This window comes from Elephantulus edwardii, unplaced genomic scaffold (genome assembly GCF_000299155.1).
Source record: "Elephantulus edwardii isolate Elephantulus edwardi_28Jun2011 unplaced genomic scaffold, EleEdw1.0 scaffold00134, whole genome shotgun sequence".
In the NCBI taxonomy this organism is placed as follows: domain Eukaryota; kingdom Metazoa; phylum Chordata; class Mammalia; order Macroscelidea; family Macroscelididae; genus Elephantulus; species Elephantulus edwardii.
The window spans coordinates 8,007,104-8,014,586 of record NW_006399884.1 but is presented as its reverse complement, the minus strand read 5'-3'; positions in this window follow the sequence as shown (position 1 = coordinate 8,014,586).

Genomic DNA, 7,483 nt, shown 5'->3' with positions numbered 1-7,483 from the left:
TATTGTACATGGGGTCTCTATGAGTCTCAAGAGACTTGATGGCACATAACAACAACAACAACATGAGGAACCATGCTAAAGAATCTCCTTACATCTTATTGGTCAGAACTGGGTCACATGTCAACCCTTAGACAAATCACTAGTAAGAGGAGTGACTGGTTTTTGACTAGCAGGATTAACTTGCCACCCCTCACAATACTGAAAGACTGCCCTCTCTCCCAGAACAGGGACCTCATCTCCCTGAACAAGATTAGAGTTCAGTAGCAAGAAAAGGGGAGGGGAGCTTTTGTGTGAACAAGGTAAGGTCAGCCAAAATGAGTGAAAGGAGAGTCATTATTAAGAGTCATATAATCATTTGCCTTTCTTCATGAAATAGGGCGGCATACCCACCTTCTGTGCAATGCAGTGGCAAAAGCAGTGTCCTTGATTTGTTTCAGAATAAATTAGAGTCTGGGTGTCAGTTGTTGCTAAGTGCCATCCAGTTAATTCTGGCTCATGCAATAGAACTGCCCCAGAGAGGTTTTCAGGCTAGAATCTGTACAGAAGCAGATCACCACGTTTTCCTTTGGTGGTAGACTGGGCGAGTTCAAATATCCAACCTTTCAGTTAGTAGTTGGATGAAGCCATTTTACACCATACAGTGACTTTCTTCAATTTCATTATTGTTAAGTGTGGTCAAGTTGATTACAACACAAGGTGACTCCACGTGACATAGCACAACTGCCCTGTAGTGTTTTTGAAGGTTGTAATCTTTATGGGAGTACATCACAGGCCTTTTCTCCTATTGAGTGGCTGGCAAATTCAAACTGCTGACATTTCAGTTAATAGCCGAGCACTGAGCTGCTGTGTCATCGGAGTTTCTTTAAAGTCCCGAGAAGAGTGACCTCTTAGCTATGTGGGCGGGTCAATTCACTTTCTTGAACCTCAATTTCCTCTGTTGTATGAAAGTGAGTGAATGGGATTTGCTTCATTTATTTTGTTTCCAATACTCTGGGAATTTCTTGCTTGATTTTCAAGGCTTCCTCAAATCTGTTCAGGTATCTTTCCTTAATCACATTTTTCCACTGATTTGTTCTTATCAAGCAAGTTTTCCACTTTTAAAGATCACCTCCTCACTGTCTCAGAACATATAGAATTATCCATTCAATCAGTCCCTAAGGAATCCTTGAACATCTGCCAATTTTTGAACACAGGCATATTTTAATCATAATGAAACATATCTGGTAATGTAGTTCATGGCAAGCCATTCTGATTAACCAAAGGCAGTGCTTCCTCAGTGGTTCAGATCCACCATTGGCTCTGTGAGAGACAGATGGGCAATCTCCTCCTATGCAATTGATAGCCTTAAATACACAAGGGAGTCCCATTAACAAACAAATGGCTAGAAAAGCTGTGGTATATTCACACAATGGACTACTACGCTGCATTGAAAAACAAAGAACTCATGAAATATTATACAAAATGGGTGACCCTGGAGGACATTATGCTGAGTGAAATATCTCAGTCACAAAAGACAAATACTGCATAATATCACTGTTATATAACAGGACTGACATCGGGGTTGGGGGAACCTAAGGAAAGAGGGGATAAATAATGTATACTGCATTGAAACAGATGAGGGAGAGAAATGTTTAAAAGGAATATGTTTTTGTTGTTGTTGTTGTTGTTATGTGCTGTTGAGTCATTTGCGACTCATAGTGACCCTATGTACAACAGCCCTAAAACCTGCTCTATCCTGTGCCAATCGCCCTCATGACAAGATTACAGATAAAGAAATGAATAGTAAAGTGGACTGTGGACTGCAGTCAAAGAGAAAAATGAACTGGGGGAGGGGTGGGCAGGAAGGAAAATGTGCTACAATGAATGAATGGGGGAAAATTAAATGAAAAGAATATGCTGTAAAAAATATATATGTTACTCTTAAAAAAATCATTAATAAAAAAAACAACAACATAAGGAATGTCAACCCGATACACTTGATGTTAATGAGTTTGTTCTGGTTTTTAAAATTATTTTTTATTACTCTGATTTATTTACAAAGTTTAAATACATTGTTTTTCACAAAAGATCCTTCCCATTTCCTTCACCCCACCCACCCATCGAATTGTGCATCCTTGGTTGGGGGTGGGGGTAAGGTGTTAATCATAGGGTTGGTGTTATTATTTTTTTTTTTTCCAAAATTCCGTTTAAATGGGCCTGATGGTGTAGTGTGTTATGCATTACCCTGCTAACCAGTAGGTCTGTGGTTCGAATCTACCAGCTCCTTGGGCAACAGAAGAGGCAGTCTCCTGGACAGCCTCAGAAACCTGATGGAGGGTCGTCAGGAGTTGGGCCCCACTTGACATCAGTGGATTTGGGCTTTGGTTTACATCTCTTTCAGAAGAATGAACAACTCTGTCTTGGAAGCAGTCCACCCAGAATTTCTGCACCATAGAAACAAGGATGGTGAGACTTGTTCTCACATAGTTTGGGCACTTTATCAGGAGAAGGTAATCCCTGGAGAAGAACACCATGCTTCATAAAGGGAGGGTCAGCACAAAGGAGGAAAAGCCTCAATAAGTCTTTAAAGGAAAGAATGACAAAATTTTATTTAATAAAATTTCAAGATTAAAAAGAACAGACAGAATTTGCATCAGAGAATTTCTCCCTCTTAGTTTCTAAAGGAGCGCTTGTGGCCTAGTCCACAGGGAATTCATTGTGGTGCTAACTGGTATTTCCTACAAGATACATATTTTTCTTTTTTAATAAGAAGTAATTTTATTAAAAAAGTATGCTCCTCTCTCCTGGGGAGGGAGCCCTCAGGTTTTGGGTTATTTCAGGTGCTGTTATCACTAGCTTCTCAATTTGCTTTTGCTTTTCAGAGAGAAAAGGGAAGAGATAAAGACACATAATGTGCTCTCCTCACCATAGGGGTGTGTGGCGGTGGTGCTGTTTGCTGTTCAGTTGGAAATGACAGACAGCTGACTCTGCAGCAGGTTTTCAGAGGAAATCACCTGGGAGGAGACTGTCCATCCTTTTCACACAGAGCAGCTGGAGAGTTCAAACTGTATGCCTCTGGGATTGCAACCCAGCTTCTTACCACCAGGCCACCAGAGCTCCTTATGTAGTCAAGAGAATTTGAGGGCTTTTTAAAAAGTGTTGGGGAGGAAGGGTGGGCAGGGAGGAAAATGTGCAACAATGAATGAGTGGAAATTCAAGTTCTCTATAAACTTTCATTAAAATATCAATTAAAAAAAATTAAAACCACAACAAGATAAAAGGTAAATAACCCAATTGAAAAATGGGCACAGGATATGAACAGACACTTCACCAAAGAAGATATTCAGATGGCCAACAAGCACATGAAGGAAAATTCAAAATCCCTAGCTCTAAGAGAGATGCAAATCAAAACAACTCTGAGATATCATCTCACCCCAGTAACAATGGCAAAATTTAACAGAACAGCAAACATCAAATGCTGGCGAGGTTGTGGAGAAACCAGAACCCTTATTCACTGTTGGTGGGAGTGTAAAATGGTGCAGCCACAATGGAATGCAGTATGGTGCTTTCTCAAAAAGTTGCAAATAGAAATACCATTTGACCCAGCAATTCCACTACTGGAAATATACCCCAAAGAAACATAGCCACCACTCAAGCAGATATATGCACACCCATGTTTATCGTGGCTTTGTTCACAATAGCAAAGAGTTGGAAACAACCCAAGTGCCCATCAACAAATGAATGGATAGAGAAGCTGTGGTATATTCACACAATGGAATACTGTGCATCATTGAAAAACAAGGAACGCATGAAATATTATTCAAAATGAATGACCCTGGAGGACATTATGCTGAGTGAAAGATCTCAGTCACAAAAGGACAAATACTATATATGGTGCTACTGTCGTAAAATGGGACTGACATCGGGGTTGGGGGGAAGACTGAGAAAGATGGGATAAATTATGTATACTGCATTGAAACAGATGAGGGAGAGAACTGTTTAAAAGGGATATATGATTAGGTATTATTGTCATGACAGGAGTCTAGAGTGAAGGCTACATGGTGGAGTGGATTTGGGGGGAGGGATTGTATAACAGTGAAAAAATTTTTCTTTTACTTTTCAAAGAGAAGCACAAACTGGGGAAGGAGGGAGAGGTGGGCAGGGAGAAAAGTGTAACAATAAATGAATGGAATTCCAAAGTCTCTGTAAACTTTCATTAAAATTAATAATAATAAAAAAATGGGGGGGAAGTGTTAGGTCACCAAGTCTGCTCAGAAGGCTAAATGAATACCTGCCACCCTAGTCTTAATCAGTGGGGGAAGAACGCTCTCAGAACTTTGTCTCAATTGGCCATTTCAGTTTAATAGTAAAAGACTGGTTAATGATAACAATGCTTTGTAAAACCTTCAGAAGGAAATAAATGTTTTGTGGACTATTTTCTTTGCCTTGTGGCAGTTTTAAGTTATTAGTTTTTAAAATCAGTGCTTTTTCAATGGAAACAACTTGACCAAATATTTGTTTGTCACAGAATTTTGAGACCCATTAAAACAAGTTTAATGAGGGGGAAAAAGTGTCAGTGTGATTTTTCAGGAGCTCTGCTGATGCAGTGGTTAAAAGCTCTCGGTGTAAACCCATCAGCCACTTCAGAAAAAAAGAAAAGAAAAAAAAAGACGAAGCAGGCACTTCTGTAAAGACGACATCTGTAGAAGCAACTCAATGGCGACTGGTTTGCCAAACCCATCTATACTATGGTTTGGGGTTTTGTGTGGAATCATAGTTATTAGGTGCGGCTGAGTCAATCATGACTCAGAGCAACTCTCTGAATGACACATCTGCACTTTGCCTTATTCTGCACGTCCTCACAATCTGTCATGCTCAAGCCCATTGCTACAGAGCCAATCCATCTGGTGGAGGGTCTTCCTCGCTTATCACAATCCACAAACACTTGTTAACAATAATCTTCTGAAAGTTTTCATTGTTGCACTCCATTTATTTGCTACCTACCATTTCTTTTTAGATGGATACAAAATCATGGCACATTTTAAATTTTTCTCTATCACAGCAAAAGAATTTGGATAACTGGAAATTAACAAAAATTATATATAAAGTAAGTAAAATGTGTAAAATTAAGTTTACACTCAAATTTGGATATTATCATGAACATTTATACTTAGATTGGTAAGCAAAAAAAATTAATTTGGACATGTGATTTTATTCCACAGGAAAGAAAAAGTACTTAGAAGAGAGTTGGAGATAATTTCATTCATTCGTCGATGATGTTTGTTGGCAGATCTTTCACTGATCCCTTGTACTGCTTTCTGTCTTGAAATGAAACTTTATAACTCACTTCCATTGCTTTATGATGTCTTTTCACAGTTCATCATTCTAATGCTGATATCTGACATGCAGGGAGCACCCGATACAAATGCAGGTTAAGTCCATGCCCCATCTTAAGACACATTTTGGTTTGTTTTGTGCATGACAGGACCAGATATGTCACGACTTGTGTGATTCTTGTGCTTCTGGCATGCTTTATGTGGTCGGTGATCAGAGAGAGCTGAATGGGAAATTATACTCGGTCAGTGTGAAATGAAAATGTACTTGTTACCGTAACAAAACTTTATAAAATGGTATCAATTTCCTTTCATGCCCTGCCAGTTCCCTTCCACTGTGGTACTTGTTTTTCCTTGTGCGCTTTCTGCTTGGCATCAATGGGTCTTTGCTCTGGACTACTGGTACCTCTGTTTTCTTGGTTCTGTAAGCATGTGTTTGCCTTGTTTTGTTGTCTTGCTGGGTGCTACCAAGTGGACTACGACTTAGAGCAACCCTGTGGGCAACAGATCGGAACCCTTCTGTGTCCTGCGATGTGCCTGACTTGCTCAAGCTCATTGTTATCGTCACCGTGAACTCATCTTGCTCGAGGTCTTTCTCTGACCCTCTGAATTTTCCAGCACAATGTCTTCTTCCAAAGACTAGCCCCTCCTGACAACATGCCCAAAGTATGTGAAACCGAGTTTCATTAGACCTTGCCTTCTAAGGAGCACCCAGGTTGTAATTCTTCCAAAACAGATTTCTTTGTTCTTTTGGCAGTGTGTGAGGTATTCCATACTCTTCGTCAATACCTCAACTCAAAAACATTCATTTGTCATCAACCCTATTCATTTGTCAACTTTCAGATGCATAGGAAGCAACTGAAAAGACCATGGCTTAGTTAAAGTGCACCTACTCCATCCTTTACTGAGCCTTTTACAGATTTTTAAAGTCTTAATAGATCTCTTTTCAGGACAACTTTGAGCGTATCACTAGGTTCAATGGGGCAGTGGGTGGATATCTGTAATCAGAAGAATGAGATGAGTCCAGAGGAGTGCAGAGACAGGGAGAGTTGACTCAGCTGAAGAGAGTCGTGACAGAGGGCATCCACGAATTGTCATTTGCTTTGGTCCAAGTCCAGGAAATCAATCAACAACAGAAAGGAGCCTCCAGTGGAGGAAAGGGATATCTGAATGTGTGAGCAGGGCACCGTGCAATAAGCCGGGGCTGGACATATCTCATAGGAAGGGCTGTCTGCTAGGGCTCTCTCCCAGGCCCTCAGCGCAGGAGAGTTCTAGAAAGGAGGCCTGGCAGTGGGCCCAGAAGGAGTTGATTACTGGGCAGGAAACCAGGAGAGGAACTCGGGGGCGAGGAGCAAGGAGGAGGCAGGGGGCAACAGGGACCAGATGAGAGGCTGGCAATCTGGGGAAATGAGGCCACAGAGTGGAATCCATCAAGTGTTAAGTCCTTGCCCCAATTTATCTCACACAGACTTTGGTGGAGACAAGGAATGGTTTCCTGATGACTCAGCAATCCGTGTAGTTTCATCTTTAAGAATCAAAGTCTTATTGCTTTGAGTTGAATCCAGCTCATAGCTAGCCTGTAGGTCAGACTAAGACTAACCCATAGGGTTTCGAGACTGTAATTTTTCACAGAGGGAGCCTTGGTGGCCTCATGGCTAAGGAGCTGCACTGCCAAACCAAGGGGACATGATTCAAATCTACCATTTGCTCTGCAGGAGAAAGTCTCCCATGCAATTTACAGCACTAGAAAGCCCCCTGGAGGGCCAGCTATGAATCTTTTCTTACTGGACAACACATAACAACAACAATTCTTTGCATAAGCAGACTGCCTCTTCTTTCTCCATGGAGTAGCTGATGGATTCAAACCACCAAACTTCCCATGAAGTAGAAGACTTAATCACTATGCCTTCAATGAGAACAAGGGCTGCCTCTATAAAAAACCAAGACCATTGACATCATATAGATTCTAACTCACCTTGTCTCTAGAGCAGAGCAGAACTGCCCCATGGGCTTTCCAAGACTCTCATCTTATGGAAGCAGACAGCTTCCTCCTTTTACTGCTGGTGGATTCAAACTGTTGACCTTTTAGAAAGATCATTGAAATTCTCCTAGTTGAAGGTCATCTAAGACTCTAGCAATCCTATGAGACTCCAACTTGTTCAGCTTAAATT